Here is a 16,021-nt window from a genome sequence, read left to right on the forward strand (position 1 = left end):
TAAGTACCCTAGATATCCTAGAAGGGTACCTTAAACACATATGTATAAATAAAATAAATGCTAAGGAGTAATTAAGCATTCGTTACCTGAAATTAAGAATCAGCCACTAATTTAATTCAAATGAAACACTAGGGAAGGAAATAATGAAGCAAAGAGCAGATAGTAATGCAATAGAAAATAAATACAAAATGGACTCAGAGTGTTCATCGAAAAGAAAGCACAGCTAACACTTTTAGGAATGGAAATGGACTATGTTGAAGACAAATCATCCAGTGAGTTTGTGTTCATTAACCCAAACAACAAAGACACAAGTGGCTGTGGAGAAAGCTTTAACATTTGACTCCTAGGGACTACTCAGGCTGTAAGCTCCAGGAGCGCTCATGGAAACCCTATGGCTTTCTGAAGAAATCTTGTGACAGTCACATACTTAAGGTTTAAAACGTATGGTTGCCTTATGAGTAATGCATTTTAATGCAAAAATTAAGTAATGCATTTTGAAAATGAAAAATAGCCAACAAAACTAACAACAAAAATGGTAATCGCTTTTTGATTTTTTATTGTGACAAAATATACGTAACATAAAATTGACCATTTTTAAGTGTACAGTTCAACGGCATTAAGCATATTCACGTTGCTGGGCAACCATCATCACCATCTATCTCCATAACATTTTTCATCTTCTCAAACTGAAACTCTGTATCCATTAATTAATAACTGCCCATTTCCCCCTCTTCCCAGCCCTGGGCAGCCACCATTCTACTTTCTATCTCTATGAATTTACTCTAAGTATCTCATATAAGCAGATTTATACAGTATTTGTCCTTTTATTACTGGCATATTTCGCTTATCACAATGTCTTTAAAGTTCACTCATGTTGCAGTATGCACCAGAATTTCACTCCTTTTTAAGGCTGAATAATATTTCATTGTATGTATACTTTGTATGTATGTACATTTTGTTTATCCATTCATCCATCAATGGACACTTGGATTGCTTCTGTCTTTCTGCTATTGTGAATAATGCTGCTATGAACATGGGTGTACAAATATCTGTTTGAGTCTCTGCTTTCAGTTATTTTGAGTATACCCAGAAGTGCAATTGCTGGAACATATCATAATTCTATTTTTAAGTTTTGCAACTTCATTGAGATATAATTGACATATAACATTGTGTAAGTTTAAGGTGTACAACATAATGATTTGATATATGTATATATTGCGAATGATTACCACAATGAGGTTAGTTAACACTTCACCAAAAGGAGTATGAAGGTGGCAAATAACACCCAAAAGGATGTTCAGCATCATTAACCATTAGGAAATGCAAATTAAAATAACAATGAGGTATCATTACACACCTATTTAAATGGTTAAAATTAAAGATACAGACAACATCAGTGGCTGGTGAGAATGAGGAGCAACTAGAAATCTCATTCATTGCTGATAATAAAGAAAAGTACAGCCACTCTGGAAAACAGTTTGACAATTTCTTATAAAGTTATACACTTGCCATGTACCCCAGCAACTGCACTTCTAGGAATCTATCCAAGAAAAATGAAAATGTACATATGCTAATGTTAATAGCTTTTCCCCCCACAATTGCCCCAAACTGGAAACAACCCATATGTCCTTCAGTGGATAGGTGAAGAAATAAACTGTGGTACACCCACACAATGGAATTCTATTCAACAGCAAAAAGGTACAAAATTTTGATATATGCAGCAACTTGCATAAATCTCAAGGCATGTTGTATCTTAAGTGAAAGAAGCTAATCTCAAAAAGCTAATGTTACATTTTGTATGATTCAGTTTCCATAACATTCTCAAAAAAGTCAAACAAAGCAACAGAAAACGTATCTGGTTGTCCAACTCTTATGTATGGGATTAAGAGGTAACTATAAAGGGATAACACAAGGGAGGTTTATGGATTGATGGAACTGTTCTGTATCCTGATTATGGTAGTGGTTACAGGAATATATGCGTATAATTTCAAAAAGCCAATATTACTCTATGACAAAATTCTTAATAAAATAGAAATAGCTTAACACTTTCACCAACGTGTTATTTTGGGGAGGGTTTTGGGGAGAGAAAACTCGGGCACACTTGAGCCTTGTACAAGGATGGGAACGGGGAATTACTAAGGCTCTACTGAGGCTCTACTGAGGGAGTAATTTGCTCTCTCTTTGTTTTTCGCCGGAAGCACGTTTTTGCCAGGTTGGAGCAGGTGCACTCTCCGTAGGTTAAAATTTCAATCGCAGTCGGCAGGATTCGAACCTGCGCGGGGAAACCCCAATGGCTTTCTAGTCCATCGCCTTAACCTCTCGGCCACAACTACTGGTATGGGAAGGGAGGGGTCTCACTATAAAACGATATGTGGTAGATATAAAGATAAGACTCCTGTGTAGATAAAAGTGTGTGCAGCGAGTTGGGCAAAAACACTAAGATGAATGAAAGCTTGGAGAGGGAAGTCAAACTCTCTCCGGCAGCCCCGACATTTAGGACAACTGGGATGATAGTACTCGCTGTACAAGTATCATTGTTCAAAGTTCAGGTCAGTTCACCAATTAGCGCCTGCCTCCCTCGCGGATGAGTTGGTTTCATGCTGGGTGCTGGGGTCTCCGAAACAGGAACCAAATTTACTCAGCACCGAGGTGAAATCAGCGTAATCCTACTTTTAGGCGTGGTGGGACCAACACTTCTGCTAGAACTTCTAGCCTACTCGATGAATGATACTGTGCACAACGGGTTTCAGGGAAGGAAATGCTCCCTCTGATTTGTGTCTAAGGTGGGAGGAGAGAAAAACGACGTTGAAAATCTCCTCTGGATTCCCTCACTCGTTGTTCCTAGGCTCCTAATTTAGGCCCAAAGTATTAATCTCACTGTGTTTGGGAAAGTGCTTTGCAGATGCAAATACGCTTTCACTTTCCACACACATTAAGAAGAGGCATTGCCGGTCCATGAGTTTCATTTTCTGTGAGATCATAGCTGCTTTCTAAAAAATGGATTACGTGTTCAGTTTTTTGGGGGCAATGCAAGGGCTCGTTTTCTCTAAATGTAACTCACACTGCACGTTTCCCGTTCTCCTTTTTACATTTGTAACTCACTGGTTCCTTCAGCAGAATTTCCAGATGCTCTGCAGAAACGATTCAGAATAGAATGGTTAAAAGCAGATGCTGGATCCCAAGATGCATATATAGGTCCCCATTTTATGACCAACAAACTGTTAATGTGTTAAGAGGTGAGAGCTGATGAATACGATGTATCCTTGAGAAAGCTGGTAGGTAATTGCTTGGATTTAATACATTATATTTAACCAGAGGTAACAAAGTGTTCTTTAAATAGAGTTCTATTCAATTCAGATATCACTGAGAAAGCGTTATGGGAGGGGTAGATCTAATTAAATATCAAATAATTTACTTTTATCTATATCCACAAAAGATCAATAATGCCATGACTAACAGAAGAAACCTGGTCATGAGAAGCAAGTGCATCACTCACTCTGTGTGCTCATAGATTCAGAGCATTTCTAATGTGTTTTTCCATTGGCAATTTTTGGAAAATTCCCAACCATGTGCATTAAGAGATTGCCAAATATATTTAAAATCTTTATCTTCTGTCCCTGTAGGAGTATTTTTGGGGCAGACCTGTGTCATGAGGGTTCCTAAAACGTTTTTTTAAAGTTACAATTTTTTTGTTATGAAAATAAAGGCCCATAAAAGATTAGTTTATCAAAGTATGCATACAAAATAATTTAAGAAGTCTAATTAAATATTAGCAGGTGATGGAGGGGAGAGACGCCTCCATGGATTCTACAAACTTCTAACTAGCATCAATTATTCAAGAAACAAACTCAAGGCCCATGTGATTGTGAAGGGCATTGAAAAAGACAGTTGCTCAAACCAAATACTACTGAGGTAACATTCAGTAACCTCAAAGTCCTTGAGTCTACGTTTAGAGAATTCATCTTTCTTGTGCCAAGTAAAATAAATTTCTCCTTCTTGAGAAAACTTGGGTAATGATGACTAACACACTGGGGGTCAGGGGGGGCATGGAGAGAAACCAGCAACAGCAGCACTTTGGTTTATCTCTCCCTCAGTATTTTGAATGCAGAAAAATGTGGATAGTTGAAGTCATACAGGATATGAATTGTGCCAATATCTTCCAGATAGAAACCACCAGGAATACATATGCAGTTGAACAAGTTGGTCATAGAGCTCCTTGTAGCAATTGAGAACACGGTGGGGAAGCATGGGTACATCCTAGTAAAAGAGTACTAAAAAGTACTCAAAGAATTTAGTCTTGTGTTGGGCGATTTGGGAAAAGAGTTAAAGAATCAGGACTTTGTTTTAGATTAAATGTTGTCTGGAAGTAAGGGGTGATTCTGTGATTAAATAGCTTAAATTTAGGATTAGGATTTAAAATCCTATCCTGAAGGAAGGAAGAATAGAGCAATGCTAAAACTATGATTGGCAAAAAACCTTAGTCATTTTTTGGCATGTGTATTTACCAAGATGAGGTTTGGGGTCATTTTTGTGGTTTGAACAATGCTTTTGTGCAAGTGTGTGCGTGTGTGTGTGTTTCATGTTTGTGTTCGTGTTCAGGCATGGTTACAAAGTGATCTTAATTTTGTCTTGATCAACCATGGTCATAGAATGGCCTTGTCTGACATTGGTGCTCTGTGAATAATAGAACATAAACAATAAAATAATAATAATAGAACATTAACTAAACATTAACATTAACATTAAATAAATAATAGAACATTAACAATAAAAGAACATCAAGTCCTAGCTGATAGTACCAGGTCAGCTCCCAAATGTCAAGGGCTGCTTTTATCTCTCTAAATTGTGTATTTTACTAATTTAATTGAATATTATATCAATATTTTTTCAGGAGCTTTCTAAATGTTATTTCAGTGGCTTTGTAATGTTCCATTATTCAGATGAAGTAAGAATTAATGAAATATTCCCCTTTGTTGGACTGCTATGTAATTTCTGCTGTGCTACTGTTATCAATGTTTTAAAAATACCATCATTGTTTTTGTGCACCAAATGTTTTTCTTCACTTAATATTAATTTCCTAGAACAGTGTTTTACAAAACGAATTACTGATTCAAATGTTATCAAGCTTAAAATTAGCTGAAATGACTGTATTTGGTAAGTGCTATGGTTTCAGGAACAAATAACACCTTGTGAGATTATAAAGAAGGGAATAATTACTCCTGTTACAGCAGAGGAAAAGAGAAGCTGGTGAAATTTAACTACGAATGACAGTTTGGGAGATACGGACTTGAGAAAACTTTTCCCTTGTAATCTAAAAATGTGTTGGTATTTACTTGTGCCCTAGCAACACACTTCGATTCCCAGAATGGGGATTGGGAGTCTAAATTAACTGTCCCTGTCCTGTTTCCCAGTAGCAGGGAGCTGGCTCAAAATCCTCCCTCATGAACCACATAATCTCTAAACCCAGAATCAACCCTATTTATAATAAAACTTAATTCTGCATAGCTTTATTTACATGTTTCTACCTGTCCTTTGAGCTTTGTGCGCGACAGAACTTCTGAGCGGGTTGGAGACCGTCCCTGAATCCTCCTTTTCAGTAGGGAAGGGAGCTGGTCAGCTCCCCACCGACTCTTAGCCAGCATTCCTCCCACGTGAGACTTCGAATAGTCCTTTGGGCCAGAGGAAGGGCAACCCAGTTTACTGTTATCAAAGTCAGTTACCGGTTAGCTGTGAAAGCAAACGCAGACACCCCGATTCTTTCGAGTGCCCTTCATTCCGGGTCCTTCTCCCACTAGCATTTCCAAGTCTGAGGCTGCCTGGAGGTGCCACTCAGCTCCGGCCCGCGTCTCCTCAGTTCCCGAAACTTGGACTTGAACCGACACGTCCTCAAAGACAAGAGGCTGGAGTATAAACTCTGTGGTCAAGGAAGCTTGACCAGATCTACCTCCCACCTCCCCAGTCCTTAGGCTGCCGGAAGGAGCTGAGGAGCTAAGGGAGTGATGCGCGGCGTGGTCCTGGGAAGAAGCCGAGCATTGGGAGAGCAACCACGGCCCGGAGGAGAGGATGCGGGAGTGGGCTGCGGGTGTGAACGCGCAGGCCCTCAATACCCAGGCTCCTAGGCTCTAGGGCTGCAAGAACTTTTTCACTCAACTCAAACTTCAGCTCTGGTCTAACACGTCCTTTTTCTGCTTTGCGTTTTTGCAGACAGTCGGTTCAGAGATCGCGTTTTGTCTTGTAATTTTCAGAATTATTTTCATTTCTGAAATAAAATGGCCTGAGCTTTCTTCTCTTCCTTCCACAACCCTCCTCCAGTTCCTCAGATCACAACCACTCGCCTGCTCCGGGTCAACAAACCTTGGACTCTCCTGCACTTGAGTTTCACCCTTAATGACCTCACCTGTAATTCATCCCTTTCTGTCCTCAAAGACATCAACCCACGTGACCGACGGTCGCTAAATGAGCCAGTGCGACTGGACCATACGGTGTCACAGAAAAGCGGCAGCGAATAAAAAGGCGTCTTTTAATTTCAGCGCAGTCACCAAAAGAAAATTCCCGAGTTAGAAAACCTGCGATCTTTCCAAAGCTCCCTGGACGCATTTAAAAACTGTAGTCCTTTCCTTCAAGAGAGAGGGCGACAGTGGGATTGTGTTGCTCCATGAGCCCATTGGCAAAACAACATACGAACTCACCGTTTTCAAAAAGAACACAAGTACGAACAAGAAGGGCCCCCAGATCGAAAGAGAGAACTCCAAACTGGAGGAAAGGGAGTGGTGGGGCTGGCCACATATTTACAATATCTCCCAACGTCATTTGCTGGAAGTTCCTCAAATTCCATTTTTGCGAAGCCAACCGTCCCGAGAGTGGACTTGGAGAGACCAAATGAAACTGGACAAACTATTTCTTATTTCATGACAACGAATGACATTAGTCACTGAAAGGCTCAGATATTCCCCTATGTTGGGCACTGCGTGTCCCTTGCACTGTCTTATTTGTTTTTGTGTTTCTTGAACTTTCACGGTGACTGGAACAGATTAAATCTCCACGAATTGTATTTATTGATAGGCAAATAAATAATCACCAGTCTTTGGGAACCAGCCAAGCCCCATGCATTGTCAGGCTCTGTGGCGCAATGGATAGCGCATTGGACTTCTAGTGTGGAAGCGAGGTATTCAAAGGTTGCGGGTTCGAGTCCCGCCAGAGTCGCGGATGTTTTGTCACCAAGTGGATGCCCTTGCCAATAGTCGGTCCATTCCTGTATGAATTGAACGTTTTCTCCACAGTCAGCGAATACCAGGTCCCTACATTTCTCACTGCCGATATTTCTACTTTCTGGTGTTTACATTTGAGGAGCTTCTTCATAAGCATTCCCACGTGTGTCAACAGTGATTTGATGAAAAAATTATATATCCTACCCATCTTTTGTGTGTATATACATGATAGCAGGAGAAGAGAAAGAATCAGAAAGCCAGATATCAGGGAGAATTGTTGGAGCTTAAATTATACTTGAAATCCTATGGGAGGAAAAGTAGATTCTGTCATTCTCAAAGTTGAAAGTGTCATTCTCATTCCTTGGAGTGGCTACATGTTGTAAGTAGAGCTGTTACTAGAGCCCAGGACTGCTAAACAAGAACTTTTAAGCACCCAAAATTGGGTCAGTGGATAGACAGATTGTATTGTTACTAATAAGAATGCAGTAATAAGGCAGAAGTAGAAACAGATGTGTGCATGGGTCATTTTTTGGGTCCAAAGATAAACAGTCACATATAGGACATTCATAAGAAATGTGGTCTGTCACAATGAGAAAAAAAAAATTTTTTTTTTTTTTGCTTGAATGCTTTGCTTAGTTTTGGGGAGTTCATTCTAAAAATGCCAACGTTTCAGGCCATAACTGTTTCTTATGTCACTTCTGTGCATTCCTTAGGAAACCATAATTATGAGTAAAAGTAACTGATTCATAGGAGAAGATGCTGGTGATCCTTTCCCGGAAGAAAAATGTGAAGTAACAGGATGTGAACCCAGGAGTGGAAGTAATGGTCCTGGCTTCTGTACTACGATGACAACACAATGTCTACAGTTCTGTGGCAGATTATTGGAAAAAGAACAGAATGCTAAGAATCGCTTGGAGAAGAATGGCACCGTGCAGAATTTAGTGGGAAATCAAGAAAGGGCCAATGATGGCTCCTGCAGGAGGTCAGTCAGCATCTCCTCAGTTTGGACAAGGCACAGCTGCCCTGGGCTCTGGAATCCTGGACTAGTTTCACCACAACGCCTTAGCACTTGGAGAGCAGTTGTTTCTTTTTCCTTAACATACTCGAGACATTAGTATACTCTATCTGCAGAACCCCACTTGAAACCTTACTTCTCATTGTTAAGAGTATTTTGTCTCTAAGAAGTTTTACTTCAGAGCAATGCAAATTCATTTAAAATTAAATAGGCTAAAATTATGCATTTGAAAGCTAAGATGTGAATATGGCTAACTCAGCACCTGGTCACAGGGGAGGAGACTAAAATTGGCTCTGGTCTTGGATGCGAACAAAGTCTTTGATGAAGGAAAGATCATAAGTTTGGACTCTAATAACTAAAAGATTAATAATAATTCAGAGAACCAAAGGAATATAAGATCTGCACAGACTTGAAGACAGTACCAAAAATGTCTAAATAAGTTTTAGTGACCACTCTTGCTTGGCAAAGAAGGCACTTCTTTGGGAGGATAGGGAAAGGAGGAAGTTAGTCTATGAGAACAAGAACTAAAGTGGAGGGAAATGGCTTTGCCCAAAAAGGATTTAATAAAAAAAGTTTTTAAATGGCTTTGCCCAGTTCTGCATCTGGAATAGTGGACTGTCATTGACAAAAAAAAAAAAAAAATCCACAGACATAACCATAAATTTCTATTTTCTGATCCATCATCCATAGACAAAATGGTCAAGACACTACCAAAAAAAAAAAATCAGTTTCCTTTATAAAGTGAAATGGCCACTTCAATTTTCTTTTAAAAATAAACGATCTAGACAACATTATTGTATTATAATCATCAAACTTGCTAAGAAACTAGAACTTAATTACTCAAACACTAAAAAGAAATCATAATTACTCTAAGCTAAGAAGTTAGCCTACTACAGTTTCATGGATACTGGCAGAAGATATGAGACTCCTGGATGAGAGACAAAGGACAATGTATTATTCACCACAATATCAGTAACCTGATAACATCATTTGAACTGATTCCCCAAGTATCATATCCCCACAGGGATCACTGGGAGGACATCTTGGAGGCTGGCTACCAGATATGTCTAAGTGTGGTCTTTGTATTTATCCACCTTGGTTGTAGTAGGGCTTTTTGAATATTCAGATCAATTTCCAGTTATTATCTTTTCAAATGTGGCTTCTTTCCAATCTTTTCTCTCCTTGCCTTCTTGGCTGTAACTGTCAATGTGTTATACCTTCTCAACTTCTTGATTTTGTTTTCCTTTAATAACCTTTTTATTCTGGATAATTTCACCTGACCAGTTTATTAACTCTCTTTTTGCTAATTTGTTTTAAAACCCATCCATTACATTCTTAAATTATTTTTTAAAGTTTTGTTTTAAAGTTTATATTTTCTTTTTCTATTTTCAGGTGGGTGTTTTTTTTTGAGTCAAAATTCTTAATTTTGTGTGTCATTTCCTTTGACTATATTAAGTGCAGCTAATTTTGAATCACTTTGTTGGACTACCATTGTGTGGATTCCAGGAGGGTCGGTTTCTACTGTCGGATGTTTCTCATAGTTTTGGTCAGTTTTGTTGGTGCTTTGGAAATCTGCCATCAGAAATGAAGTGTTTTACTAAAGAATAATGGATTGCATACTTTTCTTTTAAACCTCCCCTTGCCATGGGACCACTGGTAAGGTAAAGTAAGATCACTTGAAACAATATGTACTGGTTTGAAGACTATGCTTTTAAGTCATAGTATGCTTTCCAATAGTCATCAACTTTTGGAATAACTTGAAGCATTGCTAGCTTGATTCAATTCAACTTAAAATTTTTAGATGGGTTAGAAATTACATGGAGTTTCTATAACAAACATTATCCATATTAAATTAAGATATTATTGAGACAGAAATTACATATTTTATTGTATGTCCTCCGAAAACTCACTGATACTATAGTAAAAAGACTTTTTAAAGCACAACTATGGGAAGAACACAAAAGAAGTGAAAAGCAAGAAACATTAAAGCCAGAAAACAGGTGGACAAATAGACTTCACAGAAACAACCTGATTTATACCAAAGATTCTTCAAAAAGCTCTGGAACTGAGAGCACTATGTACTGGAGGCTAAAGGGAAATTTAAGCAGATTGTCTAAAATTTGAGAAGCAATTAGATTCCTAAATTCTCTGCACTTATATATACTGACTGTTTGGCCTTCCACCGCCCAGGAAGAAATCTGGAGATTTATCCTTCAAAGGAAATAAAGAATGGGGTTAGACTCTTACAGATGAGGATCTGAGTACCATAGTGAGAACGGGAGAGGTTAAGCATTTTGGTGTATAGGAACGCTGAAGGCTGAAATGCCTAGCTCTTCTTCTTCACCTTACTCTCAGATCTCTGCCAGTTAGGGCTTTACCCTGCTGGCAGGACTGAAAAAAACAGACTTTCAAAAATGAAAGGTAAAAATACTAAGGATCTATGTATGGGGCAACCGATGTAAGTTGGGAAAGTCTAACATAACAGATAAGCATATTGAAGGCTCTCTTCACCATTACCTCAGACTTTGAGTTATTTTTATAACCTAAAAAATAAAAACAAAAAACCCTTGAGAACACTCTCCACTAAAACAGTGGAGCAATTAAACGTACAAAAAATAGATTATAAACAGGTGAGCAAAGAGAAGATTCAGATGACAGCTGCGCAGCAGGTCCACAGAGCAACCAGTTCAGACTGCAAGCAAGTAGAGGTCAACTGGAAAAATAGCTTCAAGAAAAATATTTGAACTGATGTATTACCTGATTTGATTGATCTTGTGGAAAGCTCTACTGAAAACTATTTGGCAGTTAAGGAAGAATTAGCAATTACCAATAGATGCGAAGGAACTTAGGTACATTAAAGTTTTTCTTTTTAAAGTTTGCCTTTTTAGGCAATTATTAGCATCCAGTAAAGAATGGAAACAGAATCATAGCTCACAACAATGCTGTGTATAATACTTTCATAGGAAAATGACATAAACAATAAATGTTGAATTAAACAAAAGCTGAAACATAATTATTTTGGAAGGATAAGGAGTAGTGGGTGATGGTGGTGTAAAACAGTTAACTAATTAACATGATGGAAAGTAAGTGGATAATATCTTAATTGATTAATCAATAATAGCAGTTATACATATTATTTAGGAAAATAGAGATCTGTAAATCCAAGAAGGAAACAGTTAAAATGTTAATTTTGGTGGCATCTAGACAAGATAATTTGAGGAATTAGGGGACAGAAGACTTATGTATTTCACAATAAGACTTCTAGTAATATTGAACCTTTCAAAGCATATGCATGCTAGAGGAATTTATACTGAGACATTCAGAAAGCACTCATTTTTATTTTTAATATAAGGACTATTTATAAAGATGTATACAATTAGAGAAAAACCACCAGGGAGGGTGTAGTTCTCCAGCACAAGTAATAGTAGGGGTATTATTACTCCTATACCTGAGGAGGCATCGAGGGAGTGTAATTACTTGAACTCGGAAGAAGAGAGCCTTGTAGAGAGGGCTACCTTGAGGTGTGGCCCCCGGTCAAGTAATGCAGCTCATCTGGTGACCTGCAGGGAGAGAGACAAGAAGTAAATACCTGCCACTCATATCTCCTCCTGGGACTCCCACTGACCTAACCCAGCTGGAAACCAAAGAGCTCGAAAACCCATACAGGTCAGGTCCAAGGGCTATATCAGCATGCAGTAGGGTGAAGAGCCACACACACACACACACACACACACTATAAAAAAAATATATATATATGGCACAAGCACAAAAGAGAATTGACAATGAAAAAAACAGCAAATGATATAGAGGATATCAGAAGAGAACAGCAAAAACAGAACTAAAATTTCAAAAAGGATTAGGTAGAAAATGATATGTAAAAAGAAAAGCAAAGAAGATTCAACATATGAATTTCTGGATTTACCAAAAAAAAAATCAAGGTAATAAAACATATATTTAACAAATAATTTAGGTTCTGTTAGGTAGAGCCACCCTTAGGGGCAATGGGACCTGGGCAAGTTTTTCTTTTTCTTTCTTTCTTTCTTTCTTTCTTTCTTTCTTTCTTTCTTTCTTTCTTTCTTTCTTTCTTTCTTTCTTTCTTTCTTTCTTCTTTCTCTTTCTTTCCTTCTGTCTATGAAAACAACTTGATTTAAAAATTACTCCTGGCTGAGAATCACTGTTCTACTCCTTCTGCCTCTCACACCTCTCTTACCTTATGCCATAGAATATATCAACCTCTTCATTTCACAGCCCATACCCTTAGACTAGCAAAGAGACGTGATAGGAGAAGGTATGCAAGAAAGGAAAGAGGAAGAAGAAAAAAAGAGAGTCAGTTGAGGACAGTGGAGAGGGAGGGACACGCAGGAGAGCTGTGGAAGAATATTCAAAAGTTATCCTTACAGAACAGTTAAAATACTGAATATAGGAACTTATAACCATCACCTCAAATATATTTTAAGACCTGTGTTTTAATACTGATATATTAGTATTATTCCATAGATATTCATAAACATGCAATTTTTATTGAAAGAAAGAAAAGGAAAAGAGGGAAGGAAGGCGGGCGTGATGAGGGAACAGACATCTAAATCGCACTGGTCTAAGAAGGGTGAAATATGGATGGTATTGGGTAAGATTTGGCAACGCCTCATACGAAGGTAGTTGTGACCACTCACAGAAGGTGCAGAATTTGGGCGTGATAAGAACAGAACAACCCCATCTCAGAAGTGGGGTTCGAAACCACGCCTCCAACCAGAGACCAGAAACCCCGAGCTCGGGAAGTAGAAACTTGAGTCTGGCGCCTTGGACCACTCGGCCATCCTGACATATTTGCTTTTAAGTGTGGTATAATCTGCTGCCGTGATTAACAACCAATGAAATTCGTATTACATCCAGAATACGTGGGGTGAAACACAAAGCTCTGAACTGATCGCAAAACGGAAGAGGCAAAAAGACAATTTTTGATAGACGCTGGAGGCTGTTGCTATGGCACAAAGTTAAGTCAGCCCCAGAGCCCGGGAGCCGGGGGTATTGATAAGCCGCTCCCACCACACGTCCCCTTACCCCTCCCGCACCGCGCTGCCTGCCTCCCAAAGGCCCGCCAGGCCACGGCCCACGACGGTCCCCATGGTGTGGGAATTTCACAAATCATAGAAAAGCCCACAGAACAGAATTAGCGCTGGTTTCGAAGACCGCTTCAGCCTGCTTCCCGCAGTGTTCATGCTCTCGCATTCCCACAATAAAATAAAAAGTAACATAGGCAAGGAGAGAGCCCGTGAGAAGGGCTAAAACCCTCCTTTAATAAACCTATTTTAAAAAAAGTAGACCTATTTAAACATTAGAACTGTCGGTCTAAGAGTACGAGGCAGGCATATTTCACACTCTTCCGGTGTTTCTCCCCATAATCTTCACTTCTCCTTCCATATCTTCTCTTCACTGGCTTTTATCTCCCTCATTTCTTTTCTCCCATTAATTTCCTCCCAATGGCCTAGGGAAAGGGGATGCGATGTATTATGTGATACCGGATAATAGATACACGAGTTAAAAGGGTTGATTGCCGTTACCGAGTAACAAATAGTTTCTCTCTCTCTCCACCCCAGCCCCCCAGCCCCCAGTGGTAAAGGTGAGAGGTTTTTACTCTGTTGTTTATTCTTCATTTTGTGCCAAGCTAGTTCCTACTGTCCTTGCTTCCATTTCCTATGGTTAGGGCTCCCAGCGTTGTAGACACCAAGTGTAAATCAGTTATTGCAGTCTACTTTGTATATGGACAATGGCCAAAGGGGAGTTGATTTTACTTTTGTTGTTTACCTGTCTGTAATTTTTTGTCTGACTGAGCACCTAAGATATTATTTGCTGCTTTCCTGACCTTCCCTTCCCAAGAATGTGACTTTTTGCTTTCCTATGGATAAAGCTGACTCGATTTATTTTTTTATTCACTTATTTATTTATTTAACAATATTTATTTAATGTATACTCAGATTCTGTAGTTGGGTCCGAGGATACAGAAATGGAGCAGTTGGGGGCTGGGGGCAGACAGTACCCCAAGCCAATGAGTGCCAAAACACACTCCTGCCAAAGTCTGCCAGTGACACACCTGCAACTGAAAAAGCTGGTTTTACTAACTATTGCAGCAAGAGAGAATGCACACCAGGGTAACAGTGGAGTGTCTCAGTCAAAGAGTGTTAGAAAGAACTGATTATAGGATTTGGGTTTTGGTTAGGTGATTTGGGGGAGGGTTTAAGGAAGTATGGCTTTGCAGTGGTTTGTATGCTGTCAGGAGGTGGGGGTAATTCTATGGTTGGATATCTTAAATCTTATCTAAAGGGAGGGCAAACTAGAGTAAAAATAGAGCTGGAATTAGTAAAGAAGCAGCAGTCGTTTATATGAAGTGGGAGAGGGAAATGTTTGGTATTCTGTGGCTTGGACAATGTTCATGTTTTCATTTGTGTGCAGACACTATTATGGAGTTGTCTTGTTTCTGTCTTAATTTACTAGAGAGGTCTTGTCTGATATTGATGTTCTGGGAAATTGTTTATATTCAACAAGAAAACATCAAGACATAGCTGTAAATGCCAGGTCAGCTCCTGGATGTCCAGGACTGCTTTTCTCTGTCTCATAATTAATATATACAGACAGCTAGATGGTGGTAAAAGCCATAAAGAAACATTAAGCAAGGAAGAGATATGGGATGTGAGGGAGATTTTTGACATTGTTGAATAGTGTTATTATTGACGGTCTCATTGAGAAGGTGGCATTTGCACAAAGACCTGAATGAATAAAAGGATTGACTCATGTGAATATCTGGGATAGATATTTCCAGGTAGAGGGAATAGCAAGGGCAAAGTTGATAAAATGGGATGAGGCCTGATGTTTTTGAGTAAAGGCAAAGAAACCTATCTATCTGGCAGAGAAATTGTGCAACATATAATCTCATTGCTTAACCTGTCTCCATCCTTTCCCAAATCAAGATTATCATCCCTTCCTGCCCACTCCTCCATCCCTAGGCCTCACCGGAGCTCTCATCCTATTCTTTCTTCCACGTCTGATTTTTATCTTATTGATGACCTTGAGAGTCAGAAAAAGTACCTAAAATTGCATGAAGCTCAGAGATATAGAGAGGATGTTTATTTTATACATTACTTGGACACTGGGAGGAAAAATATTCTGCAGGTGTGATGGTTTGTATTTTTTTGGTCAAGTCAAAATGACCTCTGATCACATTTAGTAATATCTAAATGTTATTCCCCAGGTATATAATTGTCACATTATATTTAATTTCTGAAATTCTGTGTGTAACTTATATAATAAAATGACATTTGCACACACATTATTTCATAATGGTTAGTATTATAGATAATATGAGTTTTATGCATTATTTTCTTCATATTTGGTCAGGATTGCATTTGGCTTCATGTATAGAAACCACAATAAATAATGCCTTAAATAATAGAAGGATTACTGATTCAAAAATAAGTAGTCCTGGGTTAGGCGGTCCTCATGAAACTAAGCACTTCCTATCTTCCTCTTCTGCCACCTATGCTTTGGGATGTTTGTCCCCATGATCTCTCTACGGGTGCTCAAAAACTGTGTCATGAACAAATAAACACTGAATGAAACAAGAGCACTATTTCCTTAACTGCCAAGTCATTCCTGTCTTTGGAGGAGTGGGCCTCTAGATAAAATGTGGAGGAGAAAATTAGAGGACGTCTTGGATTTTTTTCCCCTAGCCCTGAAGAACCCAGACATCCCATTTCTGAAACTGAGGGGAAAATACCAAAGGGTACAACCAGATTTGATTCTCCTG

General features: G+C 38.9%; 2 non-coding genes across 2 annotated transcripts; one reads left to right on the forward strand and one right to left on the reverse strand.

Annotated features, from left to right (window-relative positions):
* Window positions 1-2,251: 2,251 nt before the first annotated feature.
* TRNAS-AGA (transfer RNA serine (anticodon AGA)) lies at window positions 2,252-2,333 on the reverse strand. Its single transcript has one exon. It is a non-coding gene; the product is annotated as a tRNA-Ser (tRNA).
* Window positions 2,334-7,115: 4,782 nt separating this feature from the next.
* On the forward strand, window positions 7,116-7,203 carry TRNAR-UCU (transfer RNA arginine (anticodon UCU)). The gene is given in 2 exon segments: window positions 7,116-7,152; window positions 7,168-7,203. It is a non-coding gene; the product is annotated as a tRNA-Arg (tRNA).
* The last annotated feature ends 8,818 nt before the right edge of the window (window positions 7,204-16,021 follow it).

This window comes from Delphinus delphis, chromosome 10 (assembly GCF_949987515.2).
Source record: "Delphinus delphis chromosome 10, mDelDel1.2, whole genome shotgun sequence".
Classification (NCBI taxonomy): Eukaryota; Metazoa; Chordata; class Mammalia; order Artiodactyla; family Delphinidae; genus Delphinus; species Delphinus delphis.